Source organism: Lygodium microphyllum, chromosome 28, assembly GCF_053477565.2.
Source record: "Lygodium microphyllum isolate KBCC chromosome 28, Lygodium_microphyllum_v1.1.10, whole genome shotgun sequence".
NCBI lineage: Eukaryota > Viridiplantae > Streptophyta > Polypodiopsida > Schizaeales > Lygodiaceae > Lygodium > Lygodium microphyllum.
The window spans coordinates 58,787,044-58,805,912 of NC_141162.1; positions in this window are offsets into that span (position 1 = coordinate 58,787,044).

The following is an 18,869-nucleotide window of genomic DNA, read 5'->3' on the forward strand; positions in this document are numbered from 1 at the left end:
AGCTCAATTGCTTAATCTACCTCATTAATTTAGGAAGGAAATTATGTACTACTTGTCCTTCTGATAATGATTAGGGTTTACACTTCAAAAGAGAGTTTTAATTTTTAATCAAAAAAATCATCAAATAGATAATATTTTTCCACTATTTTTTATTATCAAGAAGACAAAGTGATGGATAAAAATAATTCTTTATGTCAATAGGAAGGGAATAAATCATTCGAGTAGTTTGAGAGCTCATATTATTCTTGGGAAAAGGTTCTTCTACCACAATCTAGGCATGGCATTGCAATACATCCATCGCATAGTAATTCAGATTCTAGGAATAGATATCCAAACATCTATCTTTTAGGGGAAGACCATGTAATCCATCTTTCTTGTAGTTGCGGCAATTGGAGTGTCCTACAAGCATGACTCAATCAACCAATATAGCCTTTGTAACCTCCTCATAGATGTACCGGTTTAATTTGACATGTCACCCTCTAATGAACATGTTTAAGTTTACTCTGGCCTCATAGAATAGATAAATCTTGGCAACCTTAAGGATTTCCATCCACCTTAGCCTCTTTAAATTATTATGGAGGTAAGCAAGATGGCTTGTACCAATGTAACAATACCCTCCGCTTAATATCCATCGTCTTTCGTAATACAAGGGTGAAGGATTGTATATTTGATCTAATATTCGCATCATCTAGTTTCTCCAACTGAAACTAGAGGAGTGCATTGCTAACATAAACATAACTTGGAAAATCAAGAATCGTTCCCAAGGTTCATCTTTTTTGCCAAAAATCAAGAACATATATTAATAAGAGAAGATTTTCACTATTTAAGGGAAATATATTTTATGTTGTAAATGTAACTAATTTTATTTACTTGTATCGTGTCATATATCAACGTGCGCCTTATACCAACTATAACATGCCCAACTGAGCTTTCCTTGTTGGTGGTACGTTCTCAGTAGCCCATCAAGAGATGTCTCAAAAAGTTCCATCCAAGATTTTGATGAAAACCCTCAGAGTTTGCTAACTAGGCTCGCTTGAGTCTACTATGTAGTGGAAGTTCTGATTGTTCCCACAAGGATCGACCTAAGTCTTTCTGGTCAAATCAACTAGTATGGTTGACTAGTATTAGCGGTTCAAGATTCCATCCCTTAAAGAAATTTTTGACTGAATCAGGTTACATTGCGCTAGGTTCAAAGAGAATGGGAAACAAAGGGAAGCATGGCAGTTTGATCCCTTCTGTCCATGGTTCTAAGTGTGATGCGGGTCAGACTTTCTAATCTCATAAAAAATGTGATTTTTATTCCTTCTTAGGAAAGCTCTCGACTTACAAGACCATTCAACCATAGGTATGGATCTGTCGGGGTTTCATCCTCTCGCTTCCTCGAAGAGAGTATTTTTATTACCTAATTACCTACCACTTTAGGTTCACCATATAAAAATAGCTTCTTTGAATTATCTCTCCTGATACAAATTCGTTACATACCTTTAATTCATGACACAAAAACAAAGTAAAGCAATCCCTTCTCAATAGGTTCCTTTAAGAAACATAAATTTCTACAATATTTTCTATTCTAACTAGAATGATGTCAACCTGAAGGTATTATTCTTTCCGAGTTTAGTTCCTCAACTAGTATTGGAACTTCCACGATAGTATCTGAAAATCGAAGGATAGTTGGAAGTTCGTAAGAGCCTAAGGATTTTATGACCAGAGCCCCTTGGTATCCCCACCTCCTCTCCTGCCAACTCAAGTACCCTATGATAAGACCTTTCACGTCATGATCACCCGAATCAAGAACAAACTCTAGCACCATCAAGAACACTATCTCAATCAGCGTTCTGTTCTCACCCAAATACTGCCTCAGTCATGGTGATCTATATACTTGGTCATCCATCTCTTAGCCTGATCATTTTAGGAAAGAATAGTACCTAACTTGTAATCACAAATATCTTAATTCGAATGCATTATACATTTAAAAATTTATTTCCAAGGCAAATCTTTTCCTTCCAAAAATAATAACATCAAGGCAAAACTTAGTGTGAGTAGCAAAATTAGTGTAAGTGATGTCATTTGGGCTTAGTAATGCTCTAGTTACCTTCTAGAGTCTAATGAATAAGATTTTGTCTCCTTTTTGCTTCCAATTTATCCTAGTCTTCTTTTATGATATTGATTTATAGCAAGACTATACATGACCATTTAACACATATGAGAAAGACTATACATGACCATTTATCACATATGATAAATGGTCATGTATAGCAAGACTATACATGACCATTTATCACATATGAGAAAGGTTGTTGATGTGTTGAGGCATCACAAACTCTTTGTTAAGAAGAAGAAGTGCTATTTCATGCAAAGTGAAATGGAGTACTTGGGCCATATTATCAATGAAAAAGAGATACAAGCTTACCCTAAGAAGGTGCAATGTGTTAGAGATTGGCCAACACCTACCACCACTACTTCACTTAAAGGGTTTCTTAGTCTATTGTCATTCTATCGCAAACTCATTAAGCATTATTAGGCTATAGCAACTCCTTTGATTGACAGGTTGAAGGAGGAAGCTTTCTTTTGTGATGCACTTATTACAAATAGTAGCTTCAACTAGTTAAATGAATTATTTACTTCTGCTTCTATTCTAATATGGCCGTGGCATAGGGTTGCTTTGCTACAAGAGGATGGAGTTATTTTCTTTGAACATCACAAGCTTATAGATAAAGAGATAGCTATGGATGTCTATGACCAAGAGATATTGGCTCTTCTAAATAGCACAATTATTTGTATGGCAGTCATTTAGAGTTCAAAGTGATCATAGGGTGCTAAAGTATTTCCTTACTCGTAAGCAACATAAGTGGATAGCTACCTTGCAATATGATTTTGACATCACTCATATAAGGCGAGAAAACAATATAATAGTTGATTCTCTTTCTAGAATGTGAACAGTGTTGTATCTTAGTTATGACTAAGTTACAAGGTGGCTAGATTGAGGAGTTACAATAAGCCTATCTTTTGGATGATAAGTTCATCCATGTATTTCAGAAATTACAACAAGGTTTTATGGAGGAAAACTCACATTATCAACTTAAAAATGGCCTCATTTAGCTTAATGGAAACATTGTTATTCCCTTTACTTCTTTCAAGCTAAAATTTATCTTAGCTGGACACTAGAGGGTTTAAGACCTATGATAAAATGAGCAAGAGCTTTCACTAAAAAGGATTGTGGAAAGATGATAAGGACTATATCATGAATTCATGATTTAATTGAATCATATGGATCCATAATCTCTCATCAACAAGTGGATGAGACCAAAATAATTGGATTAAGAGAGATTTATGAGATTAAATGAGTGAGTGGATTACCTCCTTTAAAAATTGATGAATATTAGTAAACCAATATGGATCAAACTTCAACCCAGTAAGATGAAGAAAATACTCCAAATTTCTCCATGACACTCCATAGCTTCAAGATTAATTGATCAGTCTCAATATCAGTGCTTGTAGGTTAAAGAAGCCTTAAAACATAAGAGTATTCAAGCCATTGGAAGACTCACTAATAAGAAATTGGAGCTTGAAGCATAGCTTTCCTAAAATGTTGGCCTATAATCGTCTCTTATGGTTTAATTCACTTCAAATATATTTAATCTTGGCCAAATCTTGGAGAAGAACCACTATAGAGAAATGTTGAAGACAAGAGAATGATAAATCTTGAAGAACTATAGAGCCTCAAGCTATTGGCTATGGCTTCCATGTTGTGTATTTCGGGTTTTAGGAAGATATTACTCAAAAAGAATGGAAAAGAGAACTCAATGTCAAGAGAAATGGCTTGCCACTTGTTGCACATAGTCCTAGGAAGCTCCATAGCTCAAATCTCAAGCAATGAATGAGGATTTTTAGTCATACTAGCTACCGTACATTGCACCAAAAATTTTGGGCCTGATCTAAGGCTCTCTCTCTTATCAATGTTGGCCACAAGTGTTGTCTACTTGTTGAGTAGGCTCCAAAGAATGCTTGCCCCAAGGTTTTAGAGGAAGATGATGCCTTCATTCGGCAAGAGAAGATATGGTAGACTGTCCATAATGGAAGCTTGAAAGAAAACTTGCACAAGAGAGAAGAGAGAGAAAGTCTTTTCCAAAAAGTAGCTAGAGTTTAAACCATGACTAACTCCTAAGATATTTTCTTTAATTAAAATACCTTCCAAAATGGCATTATCTTGATGACTACTTGCTAATTTGTTTGCCATGTCTCCAACTTTGCCTCCATATCCTGAAATAGCTTTCAACTAAGCTATCTTCTTCAGTTGGAGGGCCTTTGTCCTCTACATCAGTTTGCTTCAAGATTTGTACCACCTGTACTTGTGTAACCTTGGATTGATTATCTAAAAGGGAAAAACTTGGACACACTATAACTAAATGGGACCAAATACCAAAGCTTTGTTACCACTTGTCACATGAAGGAGACTAAGAAGGGGTGAGAAGAGTGCAAAAGAGAGAGAAAAGAGGTGATATAAGCCATGAAAGCTTGGAGATATTGGAGAGATGAAGAGATTGTATTGAATATTACTGAATGGTAAAAGCTTTACAAGTCTCTTACATCATTATACCTATGTCTATGTGACATGGTATTATTTCCCAAATATATCAAACTTGTTGCAAATATGCTTAGTTTTTCTCTATTATGTCTAATATCCCACACAGAAACCAATTTTGTTTTTAGAGATAGGTCCAAAAGACAACTTATCCTATCTATAATACTTCCATGCAATTAAAAGTTAGTTGGTTAGTTCGAAAGTTCGTTAGTTAATTAGTAAGTTAGTAAGGTTACTAACTAAAGTAAAAGCTAACTAACGTTAATAATTAACTATTTTTATTTAATTTAAAAAAACTAGGATTGTAACCCAACATTTTTTTTAGATTGATAAGGACTCTAGCCACCCATCACGGAAGTTACCACGTGAACGAGAGTTATGAGCTATATTAGTCACTAGTGTTAATGTGTATAGTATGGATGGTCCAAAATTACTATATTTTTTTATAAAACTAGTATTTTTTGATATTTTAGATATTATTTATTGTAAATATCCTAAAAAGCTATGAACATTTCTAGAACATGGTATCATGTAAAAAAAGCAAGTGGTTTTTTCAGCCAGTTTTGGAGATTTAATACAAAAAAAAAAGGATTGGTAAAATCACATGAGTCGCAATCACAATTTACAGGCAGCAAAAATAGCTCTTCAAATGGGGAGAAGAAGAAGAAGGAGTGATCACAAAGATTTCTAACCAAGCATCTTGGGTTTTATCCCCCTTTCGGAGCCAAAACACGGAACCATCAGATTTGTGATTTGAGCATGAGATTGCTAATTTTTTCAAGATCCCCCCATAAAGTACTCTTCTTCTCAGCCACAACCATTCTTCTCTGATTCAGCTATAAATAAGAGAAATGGGAAGCAATTTAGAGAAGCACAAGGAGACCCCAAGAGGTTGCGAGAGGAAGGGAGAGAGAGGGAGGTAGAAGGATACCCCTCCAAGAGACTATGAGAAGGAGCTATCGAGAGAGAGAGAGAGAGAGAGAGAGAGAGAGAGAGAGAGAGAGAGAGAGAGAGAGAGAGAGAGAGAGAGAGAGAGAGAGAGAGAGAGAGAGAGAGAGAGAGAGGAGTTACCCCAAGAGACTGTGAGGGAGAGAGTTAGCTCAATCCCCCCTATCTCGGCCTTTGATCAAGCCATCTTCTCTTACACTCTCCCATCTCAAACTCATTCCTCCTTCTTCATCTCTCGAATCCACTTGTGGGGACGATGGCTCCAAATCGATGAGGTGGAAAGACCATGGGAACCACTACAACTAGCTAAGGAACGAGTATTGCTAGAGATACAGGAGTGCCGGAGGTTGCTGGAGTTGCCACTACCAACGAAACATCGGGTGTGTGGCGAACGCAAGCGTGAGCAAAGATGAAATTTCCAATGCCGTTGTGCCAAACTAGGTTATTCATTACTAGGTTATTATTTCACCATATAAAATAATTACATAAAATATTAGCTTCTATATTTTACACTTGCACGAATTGACAGTTTCATCTAGAAAGCATACTAGTACACGCATAAACGATTAATCGCTATGATTTGTAGTTAGATTAATGGAGACTCTAAATTGTAGAATCATGATGGAAATAGTTGCAAGAGGTTATTGCACATATGACTTTATGCACATTCGAGATTAATAAAATAACTCGATATAATTATTGTCAAACGTGACAAGGTTAAGTATTGACTAACGCTTAAAAAGTGAAACTCTATTTAAAGGATCTGTAAGTCATCTCGTTAAGTTATTGGCACAATATATTTCTTTAAGGAATTTCACTTATATTGGGTAAGATAGCCTAAATGGAAAATTCATGACTTTCTTAACATGTTGTAAGAGATGTACTCAACACTTCTTTATGGGGAGGAGAATCCTCATTAGAATGTAAGGTTACCTTAGAATAAGGTCTACCTTGGCTATGGAAGCTGTGAACTCCACGATGATGTGATTGTCATTGTTTGAAAGGATTGTTTATGTTTGCTAGAATCTAGTTCTCTGATTAAAAACATTGACAAATAGGATAAAAGGAAAGGTTGCACTAGGCTACCCCAAGCTAGCTACAAGACCCTACTCCAAGGGGGTTATGGTTATCACTTCAAGAGGCTTAGACCGGCTCCGTAATTGTGAAAGGTATGTTCATAGGGATAGCCTCGGGCAGTAGGAGATGTGGGTGCCAAGGGGGGTCCTGGCTATAAATTTCACATTACTCCTAGAATCTGACGAGAGCCCCTTCGTAACCTAGGATGGGATCCTGGAACCCTAAATACTAATTACAAGGGTGGAATCTTGGTAGGAAAAATGCCCTTGTGGAATTCTGTGTATCTTTTGTAGGGTCGAAAAGATGAAAATTGTAATAAGCTTCCAATATAATAAAGAAGTTTGTTTTATTCAAGGATTGTTTGAATTGTATGCGCGTTTATGAGATAAATTGCGTGAAGGAACCTATGATTTAACTAATTAATTAAGGAAGCTAGTTGTATATATTCCAATGAATATGTTGTAAGTAATTAAAAAACTAAATATGATTCGATCATCAAAGGAAAGTGGGTGGGCGTAACCCCCGACACATCCGTCCAACAGTAGAGTGGTCCCGGTTAGTTGGGAGCTTTTCTAAACCCGTGATAGAAATAGAAAGACGATAAATTGACCAACTAGTCATTAGGTAGAACCGACTTGCATTGTTTTAGGGGGTCGGAATGGGATTTTGCATTGTGGGTAGGAGGGTTGACGTACTGCACTCCCCTCCATCTCCCACTCTCTTTGAACCAAGTACAATGGCAAGTCCGCTTCAGATCGAGTAATCCTATAGAAGTGAGAACTCGAAATTACTGATGCTAGCTGGTTGTTATTAAGAGACATGTCTCATTTTAGGAACTTGAAAATTCAGGTCGATCCTAGTGGGTTCGGCTAGAACTCTTCCGTTGCAATGTAGACTTAGTGGGGTCTAAGTGACAAACCCCATGATGTTCCAAGGGAGCATCAAGCAACATCATTTGGAAAACCTACTAATGGACTACAAAAAAGTGTGCCTTTGGAATGAGCCTAATGGACACCTCACACTATCCTAATGTGAGTATGTAGATTTGTCTAGTCATATCATTCTTATGTTGAATAATATCATCGTGCATTACTCACCTTTCAAGGCAAATATTCTTATCCCCAGACTGCTTGCATGTTTGAAGAATACACAATTCTATCCTATTGTGTATTATTCCTTTAGAACTAACATCATCAAATAATCCAAATTTTGAATTAATTTCCTAAATTAGAACCTAGGAACATATGTTATTTGAGTATCATACATGTTTGAAAGGGGTTTTCATATTGGGTAGGTTATCTTGGGTGATACCTATGTAGAATAGAATGAGTTTGTGTAAATAATCTAATCATCATCAATCAAAATATGGAATAACATGCAAGACATCAAATAGATTTAACAATATTATTAGAGCAAAGCTTAAGTGTTTCTTAGTTCTAAGCATTAACCTTAATGGCAATTAGCTTTATCCTAGTTTGGAAAATTTCTTTAATTTAAAAATGTGGTGCATCATCTCAAAAGTTATCCATGCAGCATAGTATAAGTTGTTGCATTACCATCAAAACATGCTATAAATATCTACTATGTAATAGGAGAAGGGAGAAATGCATCCATAAGAGAAAGGTTACAATTGCACACCTGAGAGGTTACAATTGCCACAAAAGAGAGAGATTACAATTGCACACCTGAAAGGTTGAAGGTGATTGCACCAAAGCCATGGGAGAAGTATGCAAATGCACCAAAAAGTCCACATTGTTACAAGGTTGCAAAAGACAGATTGAAGACTAAAGATACTAGAGACAACTTCCATCCATGCTTATATAGTGGTCAAGTGCTCTGTGAGCACAAACGGAGTGTAACAGTGGAAGGAATCTTGGTGTAGCGTTGTTAGCAAAGAATAGGGACAAGATGTAGGTAGCAGAGATATGTTGAAGATATACTAATTATAGGCATGTTAGAGGAGGAAAAATTCCAACCATCTTCCAGCTTTTAATAAATTCACTAGAGAGAGAGAGAGAGAGAGAGAGAGAGAGAGAGAGAGAGAGAGAGAGAGAGAGAGAGAGAGAGAGTGTGTGTGTGTGTGTGTGTGTGTCCTCATTCCCAAGTGTAGGAGCACATGGTGGGGAGTATGCGAGGAGTATGCCCACCAAGTGGCCCTTACTCCCCACCAAGTAGCAAAATAAGATTATAAACCTTTATTCAAATTCCTAGGAAATAACCATTTTTCAAGAAACGAACAATATGGTTCATGATAGTTTTCTTGCAAAATGCATAAATTTGGCATAAGTAAATCAAGTGTAATAAATCCTAAAATACAATGGAAATTGATGATGCACTATATGAAATATGTAATACTTGTGAAATACATATGTTTTGAGTTGTATTTTTGGGTCTATTACTATGAGCATGTATATAGTTGATGCTACAACAAGGTAACTTATCTTTTTTCCAAGCAATGATTGACTCATATTCCCCAATATAAATTCTGATCAATTTGATTTTTGTGTTTAAAAATGTGGTACCATATCTGTTATATGTGTCCTTTATGGATATGATATCAAGTGGGTAAGTACGGATAGGGTCATCATTAGACAATTTCCTAAAGTTACTTACATGCTCTTTATGGATATGATATGAAGTGGGTAATTGCCTACAGTTGCTTAAAGAGTCAAAAATAAAAGGGTTACAAATAAAGCATAAGTCATCCATGAATCAAAAGGATAATCCAAATGCAGACACCATATCAAATCTTTGTAATCTAGATAGTGTTCTAATAAATTCTAATTTAGAAAAGCACAAATGTAGATGACACTGGAATGGAGTGCAAGGATAAGCCATTGGGATGCCTTTGATTTGTTGTTTTATTGTTTTCCCAACTCAAATAAAGCACTTTTTCATAACTTCTTGATTGAGCTCAATAAAATTCCCTAAGCTAAGTTGAACATCTTTTGATTATTTAACCATTTTAAAGCTATTTCAAGAATTTTGAACTCACTATATCACATTTTTAAAGCTAGCTTGGTCAATCCAATAACTATTTTCCATAAGACTATTTTACCCATGGTAATGGATAGCTTTGTAGCATGAAGTGACATCAAATGTGCATATTGAGTAAATAGATTTAGGTAGGTCTATCTGAGTATTGTATTGATTTTGAATTATCCAATATGCAATTGTTTGTGTTTTTTAAGACGTGAGTATATGCTTATGTAATCTTTCATAGAATACAAATGTCTAAGGCTTGTAGTGCTTTAGCTAGGAGTAAAGTAATGGAGCAAACACATATTATTCATTTATCTAAAAACTAGTGTTTTGCATTTTATAGTGTTTTAATTAAAAGTGAAGTAACAAATAAAAACATATAGTTGTGGGTGTTGGTAATCCATCTAAAAGAGTTCTTGCAACTTTTGCATATTCCCATAATAACGGGGGGAGAAGTGTTTGAAAACATGGGGAGGCTTAACTGATCATTAAGAATCGGCAGGTAGTAAGTAAAGGTATCTACTTGACTCAATTCAGAGTCTATGAATTCTAGTCCATTAATTATTTTCAATGTGGCCTAGTCTAATAAGTTTTTTGCACATAAATATGGGGGGTTTGACAACTTTGTCCATTCCTAGCATGAATAGATGTTTAGTAATGAATCGCAATTCATCCATTATTCTTTTATCTAAAAAGAGGGTTTCTACTTTTGTCTATGCCTAGGAAATTTATCTTTGAAAGCATTAAGTACAATGCTTTTCAAGCACATTTTACCTTCTTGCTATATATCAATATTTAGAGTTTTACATCATGTCTACCATGCAATTCAAAGTTCATCAAATAAGGTTGAATGGATCTAAAGATCCCCTAGGAATGTGGTTTAATTCTTTACTAAAGTTCTGAATAAGACTGAATGGATCTAAAGGTACCCTAGGAATGTGGTTTAGTCATTTACTAAAGCTCTCAATTAAAAAAGGACAATGGAAAATTAGCACATTATTGGAAATAATATGAGTACCAAAATCCTCAACAACCTTGCAATATGGTGTAAATATTTTAGATTTATCACAATTGCAGTCATTGTAAGCAAATGATTTTCCTTTAGGTTTGTATGAAAATTTTCTTAAATTACAAGTATATTTCCATCTGAATGCAATTCGATCGTTCAACATTATATCCTTCATACCAAAATTAGCAACCAATTCAACAAGAACTTCTTTTAGTTTAATACAATCAAAACCTTTACTCACAAAGCTTGTATGAATGAATCTTTTTCTTTTTTGAGAGGGTTATTATTTTTGGAAATAAGAGATCTTTCTAACTCAAGATCTTCTAAATATTCTAAGCTCTCGTAATTTCCTACATGTCTATATTTCCTCTTTATTGCCTTGGTTTTTTACTAGATGTAGATTCTGGAATAGATGATGGAGATGAGACTAATGTTACTAATATCTTCTTTTTATGGCCTCAACATGAGCTCCATGGTATTGGCCAAGGGAGTATTAGCTAATTTGGATAGAAGAGAAGTGGTTGAAGGTAACTAATATGGATTTTTCACACCTTCAAGCATATAGTACTAGAAGTAGTAATATATAATGAGTGTAGATCGGCTAAACTTCTATTGGGACATTTGAAACCCATCTTATGGAAGTAAACACTTGTGCATGTCCAAAAAAAAAAGGGAAATAACTTTGGTGGATTCTAAAAAACAAACCATAACAAATGATCTACCCAAATAATGGAGGAAGAGCAAGGACTATTAAGAAGAGAGGCATTGACAATTAACAAAGGGTCAAAAGTTATGCCAACAATTTGTCAAAAATTTCTTAGGTTTGGTTGTTTTATCGAAATTTATTGCACCCTTTTACATGCAATGAGGTGTTGATTGGAGAATTCGATATGATCTAGCTCTGAAAGTCTTAGAAGATGAAGATCAAAGGGGAAATCATCTAATAAGAGTCGTCAGCCTTGTATAGCAAATGACTTACATTGATCAACACCTTCTTGAGAAAGATTGCATATCAGAGTTAATGATTGAATCAGGAAGGGATTGCAATGGTTTAGTACTTCAAAATCCCACAATTTGTGCTCTATCTTAATAGAGTCAAGTTCAAGTTCTCTAGGATAAAGAAGCCCAACAATTCCAGCAAATGCTAGTGGAGTTATTCCATTTGAATCCTTCTAAGCAGCTTTTTTTATCAAGTATGAGATAGTATTTTCTTCCTTAAGATCTAGGAGATCATGGTCAATAAGAGGGATACCATGTGATATAATAGAAGTAGAAGGAAGAGGAATCAAGGGAATGTCATTAACTTTTTATAGCTTATTGACAATGCCTAGTAGGGAAGCCATGTTAAATTGAAGGTCAAATTCATCTTCACAAGTTATATTAGGTAAGGAAACCAAAAGTCTAGTAAGACTATCAATCAAAGCATTGGGTTCTTTCCTAGTCTTAACCAAAAAGACAATAAAGTATTTTAACCCTTAAGATGTGATCACAATCAAGACAGCTCATATTGAAATAGAAATGAACTACTCCACAATGGAGAGAGAAGGGTTAGCCCTCAAGAATCTGTGAGTTTTGAAGAAGAATTCATGGATGTCCATGGCATGCACCTGTTAGGGTTTCAAAGGTTGAATGATGTCCAAGAAGATGAGAAGGTGGCTTCAGACTTGCAAGAACCAACTGCTAGATGGTGGGGAAGAAGGCCACGATGAAGGAGAAGCTTGGTGTGCTGATGTTTGTGCCTAGATTCCTGCCCGAAATTTGCACCGCAAATTGCGGGCTGTACACAGAGGAAAGAAGGCAGCTCAATCACCCAATTGGGTACTTGACATGAAGCATGAGACCTCCTGGAAGCTGTGGTAAAAGGCATCTGACCATTGGAGATGGAAGGAAGAAGATTTATGTTGTTTCTCCTCCATGGAATCTTGGCAGGAGCTTGAGAATGAAGAAAGAGAAGACTGCATGTGAAAAGTAACCAAGACTAACTCTTCTCTACTTCTTGTGACCATTGTTTTTGAAAATTTACCTTCAAATTTGGCCCAAAATGACCTGCGAGCTGCCAAATTTGGTCTCCCAGTCTCTAACTTGGTCCAAGGACTCCATTGATACTCCTGATTGCTGTCCTCTTGGTCCTTGACCTTTGGCTCTTCAGTGCTCCTCTATTTTTGTGCCTGTCACTGTGTACCTGAAGCTTCTTGGATTTTTAAACAGAAAAGGATGGTAACTGAGCATGTAAGGTAACTAAATGTATTAGAACTAGAGCTCTGATACCAGTTGTCATGGAGAGGACAGGAGAAAGAGAAGAAGAGGAGAGAGAGAGAGTGCAAAAGAGAGAGAAAGACTGTAGGAAGAGAGAGAAAGAGAGTGACGAGGAGAGAGAAACTAGAAAATGAGAGAGAAGGACAAAAAGAGAGAGGAAGAAGCCATGAGAGGAGATGAAGATGAAAGGAGACTTGTATTATAATCTGATGCCAAAAATCAAGTCCCTAACACCTTATATACCAACTAGTCTAGCTAGTATTTTCCCATTATTAAATCCCCCTCTCTTACATTGCAGATAGAGGAGAATTGGATGTAGATGAGGCTCGTGACTTATTTTTATTATTGGGTATCAAGTTGGCTTTAACTTCAGCCTACAATCTTGAAGCAAATGGCAAAAGTGAAAGAGATCATCAGCCTATCATTAAGACATTAGCAAAGTCATGCAAGGACACGATGAAAGAGTAGCCAAGAATGTTACCCTTTACTTTATGGGTTGATAGGACCACTCATAGTGCAGGCCATGGACCAACAACCATGAATTCATAGTGCAGGCCATGGACTACAACCATGAATTCATAGCGCAAGCCATGGACCAACAACCATAGTGGTCCTATGAGTTGTTGGTAAACTATAAGTAGGCCAAGAATCAGTGAGTTTTGAAGAAGAATTCATGGTTGTCCATGACCAACAACCAATCATGCCTATTGAGGAGACTATTGCTACTTGGAGTGTTCTACCATGGGAAGAGGGTTTGAATAGAGAAGAGTTGTTGGTCCTACGCAAGACTGCAAGGATCGAGAATAAAAAGAGGTTTGACAAGTGACACAGACTTCGACCACGAGCTATACAAGAAGGGGATTGTGTGTTGGTTTATGACAGCAGCTTGGAAAATCAACATAGTGCCAGTCAGAAGATGGCAAAGCGGTGGTTTGGTCCATGTGGTAAGGTTTGTTTTTGATAATGCTACCTATGCATTAAATGAGATGGATGGGACAACTCTAAGGATTCTAGTGGTTGAAAAATGTATCAAGCTCTTTAAATGTAGAGAGTCTTCATCATATGAGTTAAAGGAGTTGGATACTGAGCATGAACATGAGAATATGGAAGAAGAAGAGGTGGAAGATGAAAACATTGACATGACAGAGGATACTACTTTTCACACTGCAGATCCGTAAGACTTTGGCACATGCTAGAGGATGTGCATGTTATGAGGGGGTGGATGTCGTGCCACTACGCGGTCATTGTATGAAAAACTCTAGAGTGCATAGTCATTCGTGTCAAGATTGTGGGAGAGAAGGAAGGAGTCTCACTTGTAGCTTTCTTGCTTGCACAATGGGGGAAGACACACAATAGTGGAGGCTGAAAACTGTTTTTTTCTCTTCTTAGTTGTGTAAGCCAAAAGAACTCAAGTACAAAGAAATAGAAGAACCCTCTATATGGGTCTCAAACCAAACTCAACTAACTAAGGTGGCATACTAACTGAGCCACGAACTAGAGTAGATAAGGATAGCTATCATGTAGCTATTATTCATCGGCAGTGTACCAACCGCGTCTGCAACTGACAAGTCGGTGACATAAGTATTCAACGGTCACCCTGGCGTATCACGAGTAGAGCTCGATATCTCAACACTCCCCCTCGAGCTCAATCCCAATTCCTGCACACCAAGCAGGTCTCTGAACTTGCGCAGCTTCTCTGCGCCCAATGCCTTCGTGAATATGTCAGCTACCTGATCCTCTGTGCTGACATAAACTAGATCAATAAGACCTAGTAAAACCCTCTCTCGCACATAGTGATAATGCACCTCAATGTGCTTTGTTCTAGCATGATAGACTGGGTTATTTGCCAAGTGTATACTACTCATGTTGTCACAATAAATGACAACTGGCCCATCTGTAGACTGATGCATATCATAAAGTAGCTTATGCAACCAAGCTACCTCACATGCAGCCATTGCTGCACCCCTGTACTCAGCCTCTGTGCTCGACAAGGCAACTGTAGGCTGTTTCTTGCTGCTCCAAGTGACTGCAGCACTCCCAAAAGAGAACACATATCCACTCGTAGATCGTCTATCAGAAATACTACCAGCCCAATCAGCATCAGTGTATCCATGCAACTGTATCTGAACCCGAGTCTCATAAAATAGTCCATACTGCAATGTGGACTTCACATACCTGAGTATGCGTCTAGCCGCATCCAAATGTGGTTTCCTTGGAGCCTGCATAAACTGACTTACCAATCCAACAGCATAGCTCAAATCTGGCCTGGTAATAGTCATATAAATCAAACTTCCTACTATGCGTCTGTACATAGTAGGGTCTTCTAGAAGCTCACCTGCATCTGTGCTCAGCTTCACATTTTGCTCCAAAGGAACTGAAATAGGCTTACAGCCTGTCATCCCATATTTGGACAGCATGTCCAATCCATACTGCCTCTGCAAGAGCTGTATCCCACTTGGTGATCTAATCACCTCAATGCCCAAGAAATAACGCAGCTCTCCCAAATCCTTCATCTCAAACTTCTGCTTCAATAGCATTTTCACATGAAGGATATCTTCATCACTGTCACCTGTCATAATCAAATCATCAACATAAATGACAAGTAGCATTATACCTTTCTCTGTTTTTCTCACATAAAGTGAGAAATCTGCCTTGGAAATCTGAAAGCCAATAGTGACAAGATACTGTCCTATCTTGTCAGACCATGCTCTAGGTGCTTGCTTCAAGCCATACAAGGCTTTCTTCAACCTGCAAACAAACTCAGGATGAACAGCATGCACATAACCTGGTGGCTGCTCCATATAGACCTCTTCTTGCAAATCACCATGCAAGAAGGCATTCTTTACATCCATCTGATGTAAAGACCATCCCTTTGATGCAGCCATAGCAATGACTGCTCTTACGGTTGCCATCCTTGCAACCGGACTGAATGTTTCTTCATAGTCAATGCCATATGTTTGTGCATACCCCTTGACTACTAATCTTGCCTTGTATCTATTCACAGAACCATCTGCATTGTGCTTCACCTTATAAACCCACTTACAGCCAATTGCATTCTTACCTTTAGGCAAAGGTACTAACTCCCATGTAGCATTTGCTTCCAAGGCATCCATTTCTTCATCCATGGCTTTCTCCCATTTTTCTTTTCCCATGGCTTGCTCAAAAGAAGTGGGTTCTGGTTCCTGTATCACTTTGACCATATATGCATAGAGAATGGCTGTAAATCCATCATATTTCAGCCTATCCACAGGATATCTAGCTCTCGTAGACCTGCGCAAAGTAGGTTCACTCCCAGGTGCTCTCAAAACATCCCTGGTCTTCCTTACTCCAGGTGTAACAATAGAAGGAATACCCAACTCATCATCAATGCTCTGTTCTGAGCCACTGGATTCACCATCCACATAAGAGTGACCTGCATTCACATCAAACATGGGCTGATCAACCTTTTCTTTTCCTTTTCGTGATACCTGCATACCACTATCTGCATTACTTTGAGAAGATTCTCCTGATCTCAATCTGCCTGTCCATGGCGAAGAATGTGAACCACTGCTAGAGGACGCTCCAGGTCCACTAATATTTTGTGACGGCTGCTGTGAATTCTGTGCAGCATTACCATTTTGTGCATCTACATCATCAATCACATTTACTGGTTTATACCAGCTACTCATCTCATCAAAAACAACATCTCTGCTCACTGTAAACTTACAAGTAGAAGGGTTATAGCATCTATACCCTTTTTGCTGCAGAGAGTAACCAATAAAGATGTACTTCTCAGCTTTTGGATCCAACTTGGATCTCAGCTCATCTGGCACATGTACATAGGCAATGCAACCAAAAATTTTCAAATGAGAAATATCTGGTTTCCTACCAGTATACCTCTCCTCTGGAGTCATTCCATGTATTGCTGCAGTGGGAGTCCTGTTCATTATGTAGACTGCTGTAGCAACTGCTTCAGCCCAATAAAAATCTAGCAAGTCTTTTTCATTGAGCATGGCACGAGATACCTCTCCAATATGCCTGTTTTTCCTTTCTGCAATTCCATTTTGTTGTGGGGTATAACTGCATGAATATTGCTGCTTTATGCCATGCTCCTGCAGGAACCTTGCAAACTCATTTGAGAGGTACTCTCCCCCTCCATCTGACCTTAGGCATTTTATTTGGAGACCTGTTTATTTTTCAGCCATAGCTTTAAGGGTTTTGAAATGCCCAAAAACTTCACTTTTCTTTTTCATAAAATACACCCAAACTTTTCTGCTATAGTCATCAATAAATGTGACAAAATAATGACAGCCTCCAAGAGATGCAGCTTTAGTAGTCCACACATCAGAGTGGATTAATTCCAATGGCTTCTCACTCTCTTGAACATGTCTAGGAAATGGTTTCCTTGCCTGTTTTCCAAACTGACAGGCTTCACATACCTTATGCATTTCTACAACCTTGAATTTTGGCAATCCTGCAACAATATTTTGGGCCTGCATTGATTTAAGTCGCTGTACATTAATATGACCAATGCGTTTATGCCAGATATCAATATCTGCAACTACACCGGTCCCATGTGCAAACATTGCTGCACTCAATTCAGACATGTCTGCATCCAACGTAAACATTCTGCCCTTCTTCTTTCCTTTTGCTATCAAGCGACCTTTATTTTTCATATCCTCAACAAAGCATCCATGAGGATTAAATCTGACCTGCAAGCCCTGCTCAACCATTTGACCGACAGAAACCAGATTCTTGGTGATATTCGGGACATGAAATACATCGGACAGGTATTTCTTTTTTCCATCCTGCATAGACAAAGGAATTTTTCCAATCTGCACAATAGGATGTGCAGTATCATCACCAGTCTCCACAAATCCTGGTTTTTCCATTTTCCTTGCATCCTCCATCCATTCTGCATGACCTGTCATGTGGTTTGATGCACCTGAGTCAACATACCATACATCGTTGCTTTCTTCTGCACTTGTCACAGAATTGTTCATGTGCTGCACCATGAACAAATGCTCATTTCTGTCATCACCCTGTCTACTAGAAGATGCATAATTCCCTTGTTGCAGTTTTCCATTCATGATGTCATTCTGCTTTTTATAGCAGTCTTTAGCCATATGACCCATTTTACCACAATAGTAGCATTCAACATTACTGTTTGCATTTTGACCTCTTTGCCATCCACCACGACCTCTTTGGCTCCCCCTGCCTCTAGAGTTACCACGTCCTCCTCCATAGGACTGGTTTTCTTGAGTTTGCTGCATATTCTGATTTCTACCACGGCCTCCAAATCGGCCTCCTCTACCTCTGCCTCTATCTCTTCCAGCATTTGAGTAGAAGACAGCTTCTTTTGAAGTTTCTCCTGAAGAAGATGCACCACCATTTCTCTGTTCCTCAGAAATTAGAAGAGCAATCAACTCCTCAAAATCAGGAAATCTTTCACGAACTGAAATGGATGTCCGAAACTGTGCATAATCCTTTCCTAGACCATTCAAGGTCACAGAAACTAAATCATCATCTTCCACTGGCGACCCAATGGAAGCAAGTGCATCTGCAATCTTCTTCACCTTCATGTGGTAGTCATTGATGCTCATATTTTCTCTTTGCACATTATGCAACTCTTGCTTGAGCTGCATTTTCCTGGCTTGTGTATTTGTGCTATACATTTTTGATAGAGTATCCCATGCCTCCTTTGGCGTACTTGCATCCTGAATATGCACAATCATAGAGTCTGAAATGCTGATAGACAGCCAGTACATAACTTTCCTAGCTCTCTCATGCCATGCTTTGAATGCCTGCATTTGCTGTTGATTGGGAACATCAGGAAGAACTGGTTCTTCTTCATTTCTTGCAACAAATTCCCAATATCCTTTTCCCATAAGGAAATTCGTCATTCTAAACTTCCATGCCTGGAAGTTGTTCTTGTCAAGCTTTTCAGTGACAATCTGTGAAAGAGAATCAGATGCCATTACAGAATACTGCAAAAAATTCTGTCACTGCAAAAAACACAGCTTCACCCTCACAAGG